The sequence below is a fragment of the Crinia signifera genome, chromosome 3, assembly GCF_055691185.1.
Source record: "Crinia signifera chromosome 3, ASM5569118v1, whole genome shotgun sequence".
Classification (NCBI taxonomy): Eukaryota; Metazoa; Chordata; class Amphibia; order Anura; family Myobatrachidae; genus Crinia; species Crinia signifera.
Window position 1 is genome coordinate 67,920,824 of NC_139219.1, and position 18,071 is coordinate 67,938,894.

Sequence of the window (18,071 nt, forward strand, 5' to 3'; positions counted from 1 at the left end):
TGCCATCAAAATGCCGTCACCGGAATACCGAATGGGATTAGGATATGGGAATACTGACAGCCGGCATCCTAATCAGTGGGTATGTAGCGTGCGGCTGTGGAGAGGGAGGGTATGGCTGCAGGAAGGAGAAGGTTAGGGTTAGGCAGCGTGGTCCCGGAGTATATTTGCCTATTTTTGTGAATGTCTCTCCGGTAGAAGCCTGGAGAGGAGACACAAATGACAGAAGAGGAGGTGAGAGGAAGGCTGACGTCAACAAGTTTCACCCCTGTTCACAAATAGTCCTCAAAGGGGGTTTGCATATTTTTAGGCCCGCCCCCTCCCAGAGAGCTGGGAATTCTGACATTTGTCTCTGTGTGTGGAGGGAGTTACAGGTCCTACGGGGGATTCGGTATGAAATCCCGACACGGTCAAAATCCCGACAGGGTCAAAATACCGACAAGGACAACATCCCGACATTTAAAATCCTGACAGGGTCAAAATCCTGACATATACAATGTACAGGTGAAACAGTCTAAATGACTTTCCGTCGACAGGTGCGAGGTCGACATGGGTTTTTTCACAGTTTTTTTTACCTGAATGTCGACACAGTCGACATGGACACAGTTGGAAGTGAACCACAGCCCCTCGCATAGCTCGCTTCGCTCGCAATGCTTCAGGCACAGTCCCTCGCTGCGCTCTGCACACTATTTTATTCTCCCACCACGCCCTAGTGGATGGTAGGGCATGAAATACCGCCTGTCGGCACATGTCGGCTCAAAAAACAGTGAAAAAAACCATGTCGACCTCGCACCTGTCGACGGAAAGTCATGTAGACTGTTTCACCTGTACAATCTATATGTCGGGATTTTGACCCTGTCGGGATTTTGAACCTGTCGGGATTTTAAATGTCGGGATTTTGTCCATGTCGGGATTTTGTCCTTGTCGGGATTTTGACCCATTCGGGATTTTGACTCTGTCGGGATTTTGACTGCATCCCCCTACAGGAGCATGCAAGAGACTTGTACACCTTTTTTGTAGAGCCGTAGTGGGCCGACAGGCGGTATTTCATTCCCTACCATCCACTAGGGTGTGGTGTGAGAATAAAATAGTGTGCCGAGCGCAGCATGGGGACTGCAGCAAGCCATGCAAGATACACCCCATGCAGTGTTCCCTCTTAGCTGTGCGCACGTGCGCGCGCACACAACTCGACGAACGTGCGCACAGACATTACAACAGAGCGCACAAAGCAGCAGTGGTCCCTTTTTGCAGTTGTGGACTCAATTAATGTGTGTTTCACCCATTAACTACATTGTGTGCTGTGTTTTGAATGTTAACATGTTTAATATCATTTTGAAGTAAAGTTAACACAAATGCTGAGCGTCATTTTCCAGTTATAAATAAGTGACGCACAAAATGTTTAATTTCCTTCCAAAGTTGCACAGCCAAAATATTTTGCCGCACACAGCCTTCATAAAATTAGAGGGAACATTGACCCCATGGCTACATTTTGACTGTCGACCTTCCCCATGTTGACTTAATGTTTGTGTCCCTATTGGCCTAACCCCATGTCCACCTTTTCGGATGTCGACCTAAGGCCTGTCGACCTTCTAGTGTTGACCTAATGACTGTCGACCTTCAAGTGGTCGATCTAATGATCCACACCCATTTTACCTCTGGTCCTTGCTGTTCACAGCCGCCGCATAGCCGATGACTTACTGGGCAGCTGCGAACAAAACAGCCGCTTCCGTCCAGCTGATGGCATCATCTGCCCGCCCCTAGCAGGTTTAGGAGCACCTGCATTTTCACAGACACTAACACAAAAGGAGAAAAGGATGACTCTCTTTGTCGGGGCACAACTTAGTATAAATTCAATATCAATATTTTATGATGTACTTACTAACATCACCTTGTTCACCACACTCAACATCACTACTCCGGGAAGAGGCTCATGCAGAATTGATTTTTATATTTTTATAATGCGGTGTTATTGTGAATAGGTACAAGACAAAAAATTAATTAAAGTAATTGGTACTTGCATTGGGCACCAAATAATGTGAGTGTATCAGCCTTAATCAATTAATGATCTCAATATCGGGATATTTTCCCATGAGGCATTAAAATGGCCTGGCTGAGATTTTATTGAAGTGACAATCATATAAAAATATTTTCTCTCACATGAAAGTGAGAGATTCAGAAAAATGTGAGAATTGTGTAACAAAACAATAATTGGTGTTAGTAAAAAATTTGGCGAAATATCTGATCGTTATCAGGTGGCTGTCACAGCGGGTTTACCACAGCATATAGTTCTGTAGTATATATGGGCAAGATTGCCTGCATTGATAGGTGCTCTATTAAATTCTAGAGATATCTCAGGGTTTCCCAGATGTAGATAGTTCATATTAGTGGAAAAATAGCTGATTTCCCTTAGTCTCCAATCATTCCTACTTTCTGGCCGTGTGTCATGCAGACAGTGAACGGACCAGATGAGGGGGTGATTAAAATGGAGACCTGTGGTCGGATCAGTAGAAGGAAGAGGAATAGGGATCTGCTGTTGAGACCCGGATTCAGTTTCACCCCTGTTGGTATCACCAGCGCAGGAGATCACCCTGGTACCGGGACCAATGAGAGTTCCTTAGATAGAGATAGTTGACAGTCCCTAATAGGGAAATATACACAATTCCTCTAACCTGACAGGTATCAGCTTAGGCTAATGCCCCATGTTAAATAGCATCCCACTAAGAGTAGTTACACACATCTATTTCTCAACTCTATTAGTATAATATATCCCCTACGCAAATACAGAGTTATATCACATCATATTCAGTCAAAAACGAGGAGATCAATATGGGTGCTACTTAACGTCATAGGTCTCTGGGTCCTCCTTCTTGCTCCTGGTTACCCCGTCTGTGACAGTGACACCCGATCCTGGACGCGCGTTTCGCCTACAGGCTTGTTCACCAGTATATGATGATAGCACAGTAGCGTGTATTTGTACCTGTTCCTTTTCGCGGGTAATTCTGTCTCCCATCTGATTGGACTAATGCCACGTGCATAGTCTTATTCTATTGGTCATCTGCGCTGTCTATCATGTTTCCCACGTAGTCTGTTAAACTACAGCTGCGTTGCCGGCTCTACTCAGGCACGTCAGTGCTCTGTGTGTGCTTACGTCCTAGCCCCTCCCCATGGAGACAGACTCCGTAGGCGTCGTCACCCAGGGTACGGCTGGCGTCTTTCTCTTGCTCCTTGATTGGCAGTTCTCCTCTGGCACGTCAATGCGTGCTGACGTCCTAGCATTTCCCTACAGTGACGGAGTCCGTGGGCGTCGTCACCTAGGGAACCGCTGGCGTCTCTCTCTGGCTCTTTCTGTGGGACATTTTTTCTATGGAATGAATGGCGTCTATGGTTACCGTCAGGCTCAGGCTATCTTCCCCGGCATCATCTAATGTTGCAGATTCCACTGCATCATTTGTTTAATGGGATTTCCGATATTGCTATATATTTCTATATATTTCCATATATTTCTCTCGGGATTATTTTATGGACTATACAAAATTCCTGGTATTTATTTGCCTTTCTATCATTGATAAGACGTTTTATTGCTATTATCTTGAATGTAATTCTATCTGATGTGAGCTATCTTAGTATTATCTCTTTGCTACCTGTACTGGACTATTGGTGAGAATAAAACTGTAAATAAAATAACTAATGTGATTAAACTGAGCAACAGATGTGTATTACTGAGGGAGGCAAATTATGTGGGAGACATTAGTAACCTATTAACCTGTGTTTCCTAGTAATCATGTGCTGATCTTATTTGTCAGTACACTTGCGTGGCAAGGTATTTTAGTGAGTCTGTCATTCTTGTGTGAGATCATGTGAAATGAATTAAATAGTGACACTATTATATTTGGGGTGTTAAGGTACCCCTATTGTGTTAATTATATATAGGATAGTAATAAAGAATTAAGTGTTGTGTCCAGATAATACTTTTTAGTATTTAGTCTTACGTTATTTTGATGTAAGGCTGCTTGAATGGTAAATTCTTTTTTTATTTTATTGTGGTGTCTGCTATCCACATTCATTAGTATAATGGATAGGCCTGTTGTACCATTCCTTTGTCATGGGAATTTTGAGTTTTTGTCTTTTCTTCCATGTTGTTGTGTCTGGTTTCCATAGGTGTTGCTTCACAGGAATGCCTGATAGTTTATATATTCATTTAATCCCGAGGGTGAGAGGGCATTTAATTTGAACGTCCACTCACTTTCTCGCTGTAAGAGGTTTTTCTGAAGGTCTCCACCTCTAATCCCCAGTTTTATTCGTTCCAGGCCTATAACCTGAGTTCCCTTAAATTAATTTTTATGATGACGATGATAGTGGCGTGCCACTGATGTCAATTTTTTGAATTTGGATAAATCAGAAATGGAGTTTCGTACTGTTCCCACGTGTTCCAATACTCTTTGTTTCAAAGCTCTAGTAGTCATGCCTACGTACTTCATTTTACAAGGGCATACAATACAATATACAACCCCTGTTGAATTACAGTTGATGAATTATTGGATCTTGACTGTGTTACCATATCTGTCTTCCACTTCTCCGCATTTCTGCATGTACTCACATGCATTGCAGCTTCTACAGGCGAAGGATCCTTCTGTGATATCCGGTTTTTGGGTTTTCTTAAAGTGACTATGGACTAATTCGTCCCTTAGGTTTTTTGACCGGCGCCAACTCATGGCGACTCTGGGGTCTAGGACTTTGGATAGGTCCTCATCTAATAATAGGACTGACCAGTGTTGCTGGATGATTCGTTGTATGTTTCTCCATTCTCTGCAGTAGTTTCCTACAAATCTGATTTTATTCGTGTCCTCCTTTGCTTTCTTTTTGGAGAAAATCAGAGATTCTCTGTTGACTTGGGTTACTGCCTTTTTTATAGATCTTCTACTATATCCCCTTTCCATTAGTCTTGTTGTCAGATCTTGGCTCTGTTCTTCAAAAATCTTGTGGTCTGAGCAGTTCCTTCGCAGTCGTAGAAACTCCCCCTTGGGGAGATTCTCCACTGTAGGGGGAAAGTGGGAGCTGGTTTGATGTAATATGGAGTTGGTGGCTGTCTCCTTGCGATATAGTTGGGTCTGAATGATTCCATTGCACCCTCTGTATATCTCCAAATCCAAAAACGGAACTGATTCTGTGCTTAGGTGGTGGGTCAGTTTTATGTTCAGATTGTTACAATTTAAATGTTCAATGAAATTAAGGAGTGTCCGTTGGTCTCCTTCCCATATTAGCAGTATATCATCGATATACCTCCACCATGCTATCACATGGCTGGTATATCGGTCATTCTCCTTATTGAACACATATTCCCGTTCCCACCATCCCAAGAATAAGTTAGCATACGTAGGGGCACATGCGGCCCCCATTGCAGTGCCCCTAGTCTGCAAAAAGTGCTGATCATAGAACGTAAAGTAATTACGTGTTAAAATAAAATCTAACAGATCCATTAAGAATGTATGGAATTCAGTGAAGCCCTCCATCTGAAGAAAATACTTGGCTGCAGATAAGCCAGTTGAGTGTTCTATGCTTGTGTACAAGGACTCAACGTCCAATGTCACAAGTATATGGTTCTCTTCCAATTTTATGTCGTCCAATTTACGCAGGACATCGGATGTATCTTGTATATACGATGGTAGTCCCAGTACGTGGTGGCGCAGGTGTAAATCCACAAATCTACTGGGATTTTCCGATATGCCACCTATCCCCGATACTATTGGACGACCGGGAGGTTCCAGCAGGTTCTTATGGACCTTGGGCAGAAGGTAAAATGTAGGTGTTTTTGGATGGTCTGTTTTTAAGTACTCATACTCTTGTTTCATGATGACTCCATTGTCCAGAGCTTTGTCTAGAATTCTCACAAGTGCTGTATTGAAATTTTCCATGGGATTAAACATTATTTTCCTATAGCACTTTATGTCTTCTAGCTGTCTGAAGGCTTCTTTTTTATACATTTGGGTTGGCCATATTACGACATTACCACCCTTGTCTGATGGTTTAATCTGTATGTCCTCCCAGTTTTTGATCTCTTGTAGTGCTTTTATTTCCTCTTTCTGGAGGTTGCTCTGATATTGTCTTCTATTTGTTCTTTTATGTAGGTGGTCTAAATCGCATGACACCAATTCTTGGAAGATTCTTACTTGGGGACAGTTAGTGTCTTGGGGAAAGAATTGAGACTTTTTCCGGCATCGTGGTCTTGAAACGGTAGGGATATCCTTGTCTAAGGCCTGTCGACCTTCTAGTGTTGACCTAATGACTGTCGACCTTCAAGTGGTCGATCTAATGATCCACACCCATTTAACCTCTGGTCCTTGCTGTTCACAGCCGCCGCATAGCCGATGACTTACTGGGCAGCTGCGAACAAAACAGCCGCTTCCGTCCAGCTGATGGCATCATCTGCCCGCCCCTAGCAGGTTTAGGAGCACCTGTATTTTCCCACACACTAACACAAAAGGAGAAAAGGATGACTCTCTTTGTCGGGGCACAACTTAGTATAAATTCAATATCAATATTTTATGATGTACTTACTAACATCACCTTGTTCACCACACTCAACAACACTACTCCGGGAAGAGGCTCATGCAGAATTGATTTTTATATTTTTATAATGCGGTGTTATTGTGAATAGGTACAAGACAAAAAATTAATTAAATTAATTGGTACTCGCATTGGGCACCAAATAATGTGAGTGTATCAGCCTTAATCAATTAATGATCTCAATATCGGGATATTTTCCCATGTGGCATTAAAATGGCCTGGCTGAGATTTTATTGAAGTGACAATCATATAAAAATATTTTCTCTCACATGAAAGTGAGAGATTCATAAAAATGTGAGAATTGTGTAACAAAACAATAATTGGTGTTAGTAAAAAATTCGGCGAAATATCTGATCGTTATCAGGTGGCTGTCACAGCGGGTTTACCACAGCATATAGTTCTGTAGTATATATGGGCAAGATCGCCTGCATTGATAGGTGCTCTATTAAATTCTAGAGATATCTCAGGGTTTCCCAGATGCAGATAGTTCATATTAGTGGAAAAATAGCTGATTTCCCTTAGTCTTCAATCCTTCCTACTTTCTGGCCGTGTGTCATGCAGACAGTGAACGGACCAGATGAGGGGGTGATTAAAATGGAGACCTGTGGTCGGATCAGTAGAAGGAAGAGGAATAGGGATCTGCTGTTCAGACCCGGATTCAGTTTCACCCCTTTTGGTATCACCAGCGCAGGAGATCACCCTGGTACCGGGACCAATGAGAGTCCCTTAGATAGAGATAGTTGACAGTCCCTAATAGGGAAATATACACAATTCCTCTAACCTGACAGGTATCAGCTTAGGCTAATGCCCCATGTTAAATAGCATCCCACTAAGAGTAGTTACACACATCTATTTCTCAACTCTATTAGTATAATATATCCCCTACGCAAATACAGAGTTATATCACATCATATTCAGTCAAAAAAGAGGAGATCAATATGGGTGCTACTTAACGTCATAGGTCTCTGGGTCCTCCTTCTTGCTCCTGGTTACCCCGTCTGTGACAGTGACACCCGATCCTGGACGCGCGTTTCGCCTACAGGCTTGTTCACCAGTATATGATGATAGCACAGTAGCGTGTATTTGTACCTGTTCCTTTTCGCGGGTAATTCTGTCTCCCATCTGATTGGACTAATGCCACGTGCATAGTCTTATTCTATTGGTCATCTGCGCTGTCTATCATGTTTCCCACGTAGTCTGTTAAACTACAGCTGCGTTGCCGACTCTACTCAGGCACGTCAGTGCTCTGTGTGTGCTTACGTCCTAGCCCCTCCCCATGGAGACAGACTCCGTAGGCGTCGTCACCCAGGGTACGGCTGGTGTCTTTCTCTTGCTCCTTGATTGGCAGTTCTCATCTGGCACGTCAATGCGTGCTGACGTCCTAGCATTTCCCTACAGTGACGGAGTCCGTGGGCGTCGTCACCTAGGGAACCGCTGGCGTCTCTCTCTGGCTCTTTCTGTGGGACATTTTTTCTATGGAATGAATGGCGTCTATGGTTACCGTCAGGCTCAGGCTATCTTCCCCGGCATCATCTAATGTTGCAGATTCCACTGCATCATTTGTTTAATGGGATTTCCGATATTGCTATATATTTCTATATATTTCCATATATTTCTCTCGGGATTATTTTATGGACTATACAAAATTCCTGGTATTTATTTGCCTTTCTATCATTGATAAGACGTTTTATTGCTATTATCTTGAATGTAATTCTATCTGATGTGAGCTATCTTAGTATTATCTCTTTGCTACCTGTACTGGACTATTGGTGAGAATAAAACTGTGAATAAAATAACTAATGTGATTAAACTGAGCAACAGATGTGTATTACTGAGGGAGGCAAATTATGTGGGAGACATTAGTAACCTATTAACCTGTGTTTCCTAGTAATCATGTACTGATCTTATTTGTCAGTACACTTGCGTGGCAAGGTATTTTAGTGAGTCTGTCATTCTTGTGTGAGATCATGTGAAATGAATTAAATAGTGACACTATTATATTTGGGGTGTTAAGGTACCCCTATTGTGTTAATTATATATAGGATAGTAATAAAGAATTAAGTGTTGTGTCCAGATAATACTTTTTAGTATTTAGTCTTACGTTATTATGATGTAAGGCTGCTTGAATGGTAAATTCTTTTTTTTTATTTTATTGTGGTGTCTGCTATCCGCATTCATTAGTATAATGGATAGGCCTGTTGTACCATTCCTTTGTCATGGGAATTTTGAGTTTTTGTCTTTTCTTCCATGTTGTTGTGTCTGGTTTCCATAGGTGTTGCTTCACAGGAATGCCTAATAGTTTATATATTCATTTAATCCCGAGGGTGAGAGGGCATTTAATTTGAACGTCCACTCACTTTCTCGCTGTAAGAGGTTTTTCTGGAGGTCTCCACCTCTAATCCCCAGTTTTATTCGTTCCAGGCCTATAACCTGAGTTCCCTTAAATTAATTTTTATGATGACGATGATAGTGACGTGCCACTGATGTAAATTTTTTTAGAATTTGGATAAATCAGAAATGGAGTTTCGTACTGTTCCCACGTGTTCCAATACTCTTTGTTTCAAAGCTCTAGTAGTCATGCCTACGTACTTCATTTTACAAGGGCATACAATACAATATACAACCCCTGTTGAATTACAGTTGATGAATTATTGGATCTTGACTGTGTTACCATATCTGTCTTCCACTTCTCCGCATTTCTGCATGTACTCACATGCATTGCAGCTTCCACAGGCGAAGGATCCTTCTGCGATATCCGGTTTTTGGATTTTCTTAAAGTGACTATGGACTAATTCGTCCCTTAGGTTTTTCTCTTTCAATGGTTCTGGTGACACAGCTTCACATTGGGATGTAGGAGGGTCCATAGGAGCCAGGCACCTATCCTAAAGCTTTTGGAGGGTAGGCTCCTCCCTTCTGCATCCCAGACTCCTCAGTTCGTGTTAGGTGCCCACTGGAGTGGGTGCTATTCTAAAGGGCTGCCGGAGCAGCCGAAGGATTAGAGTTAGTTTGGGTTTTTATTATTTTATTAACTTTTACACTAGCTAGGTAGGCACAGTGTGAGGATTCTCTCTAGTGAATCCTCACACTGACAGCGCAGCAGGAGCTGACAGAAGCGCGTCCTGTCAGCTCGCTGTGCACAGGGGAGACGCTGTCTGGCCTCCCTGTGCAGCGCTTACAGCTTCTTTTAAGAAGCTGCCTGGGCTCTGGAGCGTTCTGAAACCGGCTTCACGCTAGGTGGGGATCATGGGGGACAGGCGCTCCGTGATGGCGGCGGCCATTTTACGCGGAGCTTACACACTGAGTTCCTATATGAGAGGACAGCAGTGTGTTACAGGCATGTTCCGAGTGGTCCCCAGCTGAGGGGGAGATACTGGAACTAGGAGATCCTACAATGGGAGCGGCTGTCTGTGGGTGGTTGGCGCCAAAAGCCACGGAACCCTCAGCAGCAGGGACTTGGTCTCTTCCCTCACTCTGTTTTGGCGCCATTCGGAACGCTTGCAGCGGAGCTGAGCTGGCTTACAGATCCTGACAGAGTGATTGGATTTCCTGGGCATCGCTTTCCCCAATCTGAAGACTACAGACAGCTAAGTGACTGAGTACATTGGTTCTGTATATAATGCCTGTACATTTAATGCGCTGTGACTGTGTTATTTGAGAACATCATGTCTGTGCAACAGTCTGTGGTTTTAGGGGAGAGAGCCTAAAATGCATTGAGCGCTTGCAGTGGTTGTACACTGAAATTTGTCCCTGAGCAGATACCTTCATGTTCCTATCCATCCATACCTTCATGTTCCTATCCATCCAGAACATCAGGCTCTATTGAGGTTTGCGATAGGAGACCTGCATTTGCAATTCCAGGCGTTGCCCTTCGGTCTGGCTACAGCGCCAAGGGTATTCACCAAGATAATGTCAGTAATGGCGGCGGCGCTTCAGCTGAGGGGAATCACTGTGATTCCATATTTGGACGACCTGCTGTTCAAAGCGGAGTCAGCAGAAAAGCTAAAGAGTCACTTGGCAGAAGCCATCGGGTTTTTGCAGGCTCACGGTTGGCTTTTAAATTTACAAAAGTCTTAGTTGGTGCCGTCACAGAGACTCCAGTTCCTGGGAGTTGTTCTGGATACCCATCTACATCGGGTATTCCTACCAGAGGCAAAGGCCAGGGACCTGGCTGCCTTGGTCCAGGAGATCCTCGGGTCTCAGAGCACATCAGTTTGGAGGTGTCTCAAGCTGCTGGGGAAGATGGTGGCATCTTTTGAGACGCTACAGTTCGCCAGGTTCCACTCTCGAGTGTTCCAGTGGAACATTCTGACAGCCTGGTCGGGGAATACACAGACCATGAAGTCAGAACACATAGTGTTGTCTCCAGAAACTCGGTCTTCCCTGAAATGGTGGATGGAGGTGGATTCCCTTCAGTGGGGTCGGTCTCTGCAGTCCTGGAGCTGGCTGGTAGTCACTACCGATGCCAGTCTCAGGGGCTGGGGGGCAGTAGTCTTGGACCTGCGTCTGCAGGGCTTATGGACCTCGGAGGAGTCTGCCTTGCAGATCAATATCCTGGAACTGAGAGCTGTGTGGAAGGTGATTTCTCTGGCAGGAGAAAGATTACAGGGGCTCCCTTTAAGGATTCAGACCGACAACGCCACAGCTGTGGCGTATCTGAATCACCAGGGAGGCACACGCAGCAAGCTGGCTATGTGGGAGGTGTCCCGGATCTTCTTGTGGGCGTAACAGAATGTTCCAGCGTTATCAGCGATATTCATACCAGGGGTGGAGAATATAGAGGCCGATTTCCTGAGCAGGGAGGAGCTGCTGGAAGGAGAATGGAGCCTGAACCCACAAGTATTTCTTCAGATTACACTGAAATGGGGAACTCCGGATGTGGACCTGATGGCATCAAGGTTCAACCATCAGGTGCCCAGGTTCTATGCCAGGACAAGGGATCCACTGGCAGAAGCAGTGGATGCTATGACCATCCCCTGGGAGGGGAATCTACTTTATGTCTTTCCGCCAGTTCCAATGCTGGCAAGAGTTTTGAAAAAGATACAGGCCCAGGCAATCCCTGTGATTTTAGTGGCCCCAGATTGGCCAAGGAGGTCCTGGTACTCGAGGCTTCAGAGATTGTCTGTGGACTTGTGGCATCTACCTCTGAGGTCAGACCTTCTAAACCAAGGACCGTTCAACCATCTGGATTCAGCTCGGTTAAATTTGACAGCTTGGCTGTTGAAACCGCCATCTTGAAGAACAAAGGGTTCTCAGAGGCTGTGGTTAACACCATGATTAAAGCTAGAAAGTCAGTGTCTTCTGCAAATTATTATAGGGTCTGGAAGACCTATATTTGGTGGTGTGAAAGGCAGAAGTCACACACATCGGGTTTTAGATTGGCTAAATTGCTTGAGTTTTTGCAGGATGGCTTTTCCTCTGGGATAAGCCTTCAGTCACTCAAAGTGCAGATCTCTGCCTTGTCAATTTATTTCCAAAAAAGGATAGCATTGTTACTGGAAGTACAGACCTTCCTACAGGGGGTTTCTCAATTGAAACCTCCCTACAAGCAACCAGTAGCGCCATGGGATTTATCTCTGGTTCTGGAGTGCCTTCAAAAGGCGCCTTTTGAGCCGTTAAGGTCGGCTGACCTTAAATTCCTTACATGGAAACTGGTGTTTTTGTTGGCGGTGGCGTCATCAAAAAGAGTATCGGAGTTGGGAGCATTGTCCTGCAAGTCTCCCTTCCTTATATTTCATGATGATAGGGCTGTCCTTCGGACAGCACCCCAATTTTTACCAAAAGTAGTCTCTGCTTTTCATCTAAATCAGGAGATAGTTCTGCCTGTGTTTCAACCCCCAGAGGGTTCAAGAAAAAGGGACAAATTGAGGAATTTGGATGTTGTGCGCACCTTGCGCATTTATGTGGTCAGAGTAAAGAGTGTCAGGAAGACTGATACTTTGCTAGTTTTGTATGATGTACACAAAATTGGTTGGCCTGCTTCTAAGCGGACCATTGCTAGGTGGTTGCGTTCTGTAATTTCTTTTGCATATACTAAAGTTGGTAGGCCTGTGCCGGCCAGGATTAATGCGCATACCACCAGGTCAGTCGCCACCTCTTGGGCGGTTCGACATGGGGCATCAGCTGAGCAGGTTTGCAGGGCTGCCACTTGGTCATCTGTTCATACCTTTGCCAAATTCTATAGGTTCCATGAGTTCGCGTCGGAGGACGCATCATTCGAGCGAGCAGTGATGAGTGCTGCAGACCTGAGCGTACCCACCCAAAGGACCCGCTCTGGAACGTCCCAATGTGAAGCTGTGTCACCAGGACCATTGAAAGAGAAAAAGGGATTTTTGTAAGAACTTACCGTTCGAATCCCTTTCTCTGATATGGTCCTGGTGACACAGCGATCCCTCCCTTACGCTCAGTAAGTATGCCAGGTTCATGATGTTTCATGTTATATATGGTCAAAATATATTTTAAAATTGTGCATATAATATGTGCAGGCGTTTGTACTGAGATAATGTATTCCAGTGGCTTTGAAAGATTGAACTGAGGAGTCTGGGATGCAGAAGGGAGGAGCCTACCCTCAAAAAGCTTTAGGATAGGTGCCTGGCTCCTACGGACCCTCCTACATCCCAATGTGAAGCTGTGTCACCAGGACCATATCAGAGAAAGGGATTCGAACGGTAAGTTCTTACAAAAATCCCTTTTTTGACCGGCGCCAACTCATGGCGACTCTGGGGTCTAGGACTTTGGATAGTTAATAATAGGACTGACCAGTGTTGCTGGATGATTTGTTGTATGTTTCACCATTCTCTGCAGTAGTTAATGTTTGTGTCCCTATTGACCTAACCCCATGTCCACCTTTTCGGATGTCGACCTAAGGCCTGTCGACCTTTTAGTGTTGACCTAATGACTGTTGACCTTCAAGTGGTCGATCTAATGATCCACACCCATTTTACCTCTGGTCCTTGCTGTTCACAGCCGCCGCATAGCCGATGACTTACTGGGCAGCTGCGAACAAAACAGCCGCTTCCGTCCAGCTGATGGCATCATCTGCCCGCCCCTAGCAGGTTTAGGAGCACCTGTATTTTCCCAGACACTAACACAAAAGGAGAAAAGGATGACTCTCTTTGTCGGGGCACAACTTAGTATAAATTCAATATCAATATTTTATGATGTACTTACTAACATCACCTTGTTCACCTCACTCAACATCACTACTCCGGGAAGAGGCTCATGCAGAATTGATTTTTATATTTTTATAATGCGGTGTTATTGTGAATAGGTACAAGACAAAAAATTAATTAAAGTAATTGGTACTCGCATTGGCACCAAATAATGTGAGTGTATCAGCCTTAATCAATTAATGATCTCAATATCGGGATATTTTCCCATGAGGCATTAAAATGGCCTGGCTGAGATTTTATTGAAGTGACAATCATATAAAAATATTTTCTCTCACATGAAAGTGAGAGATTCATAAAAATGTGAGAATTGTGTGACAAAACAATAATTGGTGTTAGTAAAAAATTTGGCAAAATAGCTGATCGTTATCAGGTGGCTGTCACAGCGGGTTTACCACAGCATATAGTTCTGTAGTATATATGGGCAAGATCGCCTGCATTGATAGGTGCTCTATTAAATTCTAGAGATATCTCAGGGTTTCCCAGATGTAGATAGTTCATATTAGTGGAAAAATAGCTGATTTCCCTTAGTCTCCAATCATTCCTACTTTCTGGCCGTGTGTCATGCAGACAGTGAACGGACCAGATGAGGGGGTGATTAAAATGGAGACCTGTGGTCGGATCAGTAGAAGGAAGAGGAATAGGGATCTGCTGTTCAGACCCGGATTCAGTTTCACCCCTGTTGGTATCACCAGCGCAGGAGATCACCCTGGTACCGGGACCAATGAGAGTCCCTTAGATAGAGATAGTTGACAGTCCCTAATAGGGAAATATACACAATTCCTCTAACCTGACAGGTATCAGCTTAGGCTAATGCCCCATGTTAAATAGCATCCCACTAAGAGTAGTTACACACATTTATTTCTCAACTCTATTAGTATAATATATCCCCTACGCAAATACAGAGTTATATCACATCATTTTCAGTCAAAAAAGAGGAGATCAATATGGGTGCTACTTAACGTCATAGGTCTCTGGGTCCTCCTTCTTGCTCCTGGTTACCCCATCTGTGACAGTGACACCCGATCCTGGACGCGCGTTTCGCCTACAGGCTTGTTCACCAGTATATGATGATAGCACAGTAGCGTGTATTTGTACCTGTTCCTTTTCGCGGGTAATTCTGTCTCCCATCTGATTGGACTAATGCCACGTGCATAGTCTTATTCTATTGGTCATCTGCGCTGTCTATCATGTTTCCCACGTAGTCTGTTCAACTACAGCTGCATTGCCGGCTCTACTCAGGCACGTCAGTGCTCTGTGTGTGCTTACGTCCTAGCCCCTCCCCATGGAGACAGACTCCGTAGGCGTCGTCACCCAGGGAACGGCTGGCGTCTTTCTCTTGCTCCTTGATTGGCAGTTCTCCTCTGGTACGTCAATGCGTGCTGACGTCCTAGCATTTCCCTAGAGTGACTGAGACCTGTGGTCGGATCAGTAGAAGGAAGAGGAATAGGGATCTGCTGTTGAGACCCGGATTCAGTTTCACCCCTGTTGGTATCACCAGCGCAGGAGATCACCCTGGTACCGGGACCAATGAGAGTCCCTTAGATAGAGATAGTTGACAGTCCCTAATAGGGAAATATACACAGTTCCTCTAACCTGACAGGTATCAGCTTAGGCTAATGACCCATGTTAAATAGCATCCCACTAAGAGTAGTTACACACATCTATTTCTCAACTCTATTAGTATAATATATCCCCTACGCAAATACAGAGTTATATCACATCATATTCAGTCAAAAAAGAGGAGATCAATATGGGTGCTACTTAACGTCATAGGTCTCTGGGTCCTCCTTCTTGCTCCTGGTTACCCCATCTGTGACAGTGACACCCGATCCCGGACGCGCGTTTCGCCTACAGGCTTGTTCACCAGTATATGATGATAGCACAGTAGCGTGTATTTGTATCTGTTCCTTTTCGCGGGTAATTCTGTCTCCCATCTGATTGGACTAATGCCACGTGCATAGTCTTATTCTATTGGTCATCTGCGCTGTCTATCATGTTTCCCACGTAGTCTGTTAAACTACAGCTGCGTTGCCGGCTCTACTCAGGCACGTCAGTGCTCTGTGTGTGCTTACGTCCTAGCCCCTCCCCATGAAGACAGACTCCGTAGGCGTCGTCACCCAGGGAACGGCTGGCATCTTTCTCTTGCTCCTTGATTGGCAGTTCTCCTCTGGCACGTCAATGCGTGCTGACGTCCTAGCATTTCCCTAGAGTGACTGAGTCCGTGGGCGTCGTCACCTAGGGAACCGCTGGCGTCTCTCTCTGGCTCTTTCTGTGGGACATTTTTTCTATGGAATGAATGGCATCTATGGTTACCGTCAGGCTCAGGCTATCTTCCCCGGCATCATCTAATGTTGCAGATTCCACTGCATCATTTGTTTAATGGGATTTCCGATATTGCTATATATTTCTATATATTTCCATATATTTCTCTCGGGATTATTTTATGGACTATACAAAATTCCTGGTATTTATTTGCCTTTCTATCATTGATAAGATGTTTTATTGCTATTATCTTGAATGTAATTCTATCTGATGTGAGCTATCTTAGTATTATCTCTTTGCTACCTGTACTGGACTATTGGTGAGAATAAAACTGTGAATAAAATAACTAATGTGATTAAACTGAGCAACAGATGTGTATTACTGAGGGAGGCAAATTATGTGGGAGACATTAGTAACCTATTAACCTGTGTTTCCTAGTAATCATGTGCTGATCTTATTTGTCAGTACACTTGCGTGGCAAGGTATTTTAGTGAGTCTGTCATTCTTGTGTGAGATCATGTGAAATGAATTAAATAGTGACACTATTATATTTGGGGTGTTAAGGTACCCCTATTGTGTTAATTATATATAGGATAGTAATAAAGAATTAAGTGTTGTGTCCAGATAATACTTTTTAGTATTTAGTCTTACGTTATTTTGATGTAAGGCTGCTTGAATGGTAAATTCTTTTTTTATTTTATTGTGGTGTCTGCTATCCACATTCATTAGTATAATGGATAGGCCTGTTGTACCATTCCTTTGTCATGGGAATTTTGAGTTTTTGTCTTTTCTTTCATGTTGTTGTGTCTGGTTTCCATAGGTGTTGCTTCACAGGAATGCCTGATAGTTTATATATTCATTTAATCCCGAGGGTGAGAGGGCATTTAATTTGAACGTCCACTCACTTTCTCGCTGTAAGAGGTTTTTCTGGAGGTCTCCACCTCTAATCCCCAGTTTTATTCGTTCCAGGCCTATAACCTGAGTTCCCTTAAATTAATTTTTATGATGACGATGATAGTGGCGTGCCACTGATGTCAATTTTTTGAATTTGGATAAATCAGAAATGGAGTTTCGTACTGTTCCCATGTGTTCCAATACTCTTTGTTTCAAAGCTCCAGTAGTCATGCCTACGTACTTCATTTTACAAGGGCATACAATACAATATACAACCCCTGTTGAATTACAGTTGATGAATTATTGGATCTTGACTGTGTTACCATATCTGTCTTCCACTTCTCCGCATTTCTGCATGTACTCACATGCATTGCAGCTTCCACAGGCGAAGGATCCTTCTGCGATATCCGGTTTTTGGGTTTTCTTAAAGTGACTATGGACTAATTCGTCCCTTAGGTTTTTTGACCGGCGCCAACTCATGGCGACTCTGGGGTCTAGGACTTTGGATAGGTCCTCATCTAATAATAGGACTGACCAGTGTTGCTGGATGATTCGTTGTATGTTTCTCCATTCTCTGCAGTAGTTTCCTACAAATCTGATTTTATTCGTGTCCTCCTTTGCTTTCTTTTTGGAGAAAATCAGAGATTCTCTGTTGACTTGGGTTACTGTCTTTTTTATAGATCTTCTACTATATCCCCTTTCCATTAGTCTTGTTGTCAGATCTTGGCTCTGTTCTTCAAAAATCTTGTGGTCTGAGCAGTTCCTTCGCAGTCGTAGAAACTCCCCCTTGGGGAGATTCTCCACTGTAGGGGGAAAGTGGGAGCTGGTTTGATGTAATATGGAGTTGGTGGCTGTCTCCTTGCGATATAGTTGGGTCTGAATGATTCCATTGCACCCTCTGTATATCTCCAAATCCAAAAACGGAACTGATTCTGTGCTTAGGTGGTGGGTCAGTTTTATGTTCAGATTGTTACAATTTAAATGTTCAATGAAATTAAGGAGTGTCCGTTGGTCTCCTTCCCATATTAGCAGTATATCATCGATATACCTCCACCATGCTATCACATGGCTGGTATATCGGTCATTCTCCTCATTGAACACATATTCCCGTTCCCACCATCCCAAGAATAAGTTCGCATACGTAGGGGCACATGCGGCCCCCATTGCAGTGCCCCTAGTCTGCAA

At 43.9% G+C, this 18,071-nt stretch overlaps 1 long non-coding RNA gene across 1 annotated transcript in view; it reads left to right on the forward strand.

Moving 5' to 3' along the window:
- Positions 1 to 18,071, forward strand: part of LOC146063513 (uncharacterized) — a 165,311-nt gene that overhangs the window by 80,990 nt on the left and 66,250 nt on the right. The gene's annotated exons all lie outside the window — the stretch shown is intronic.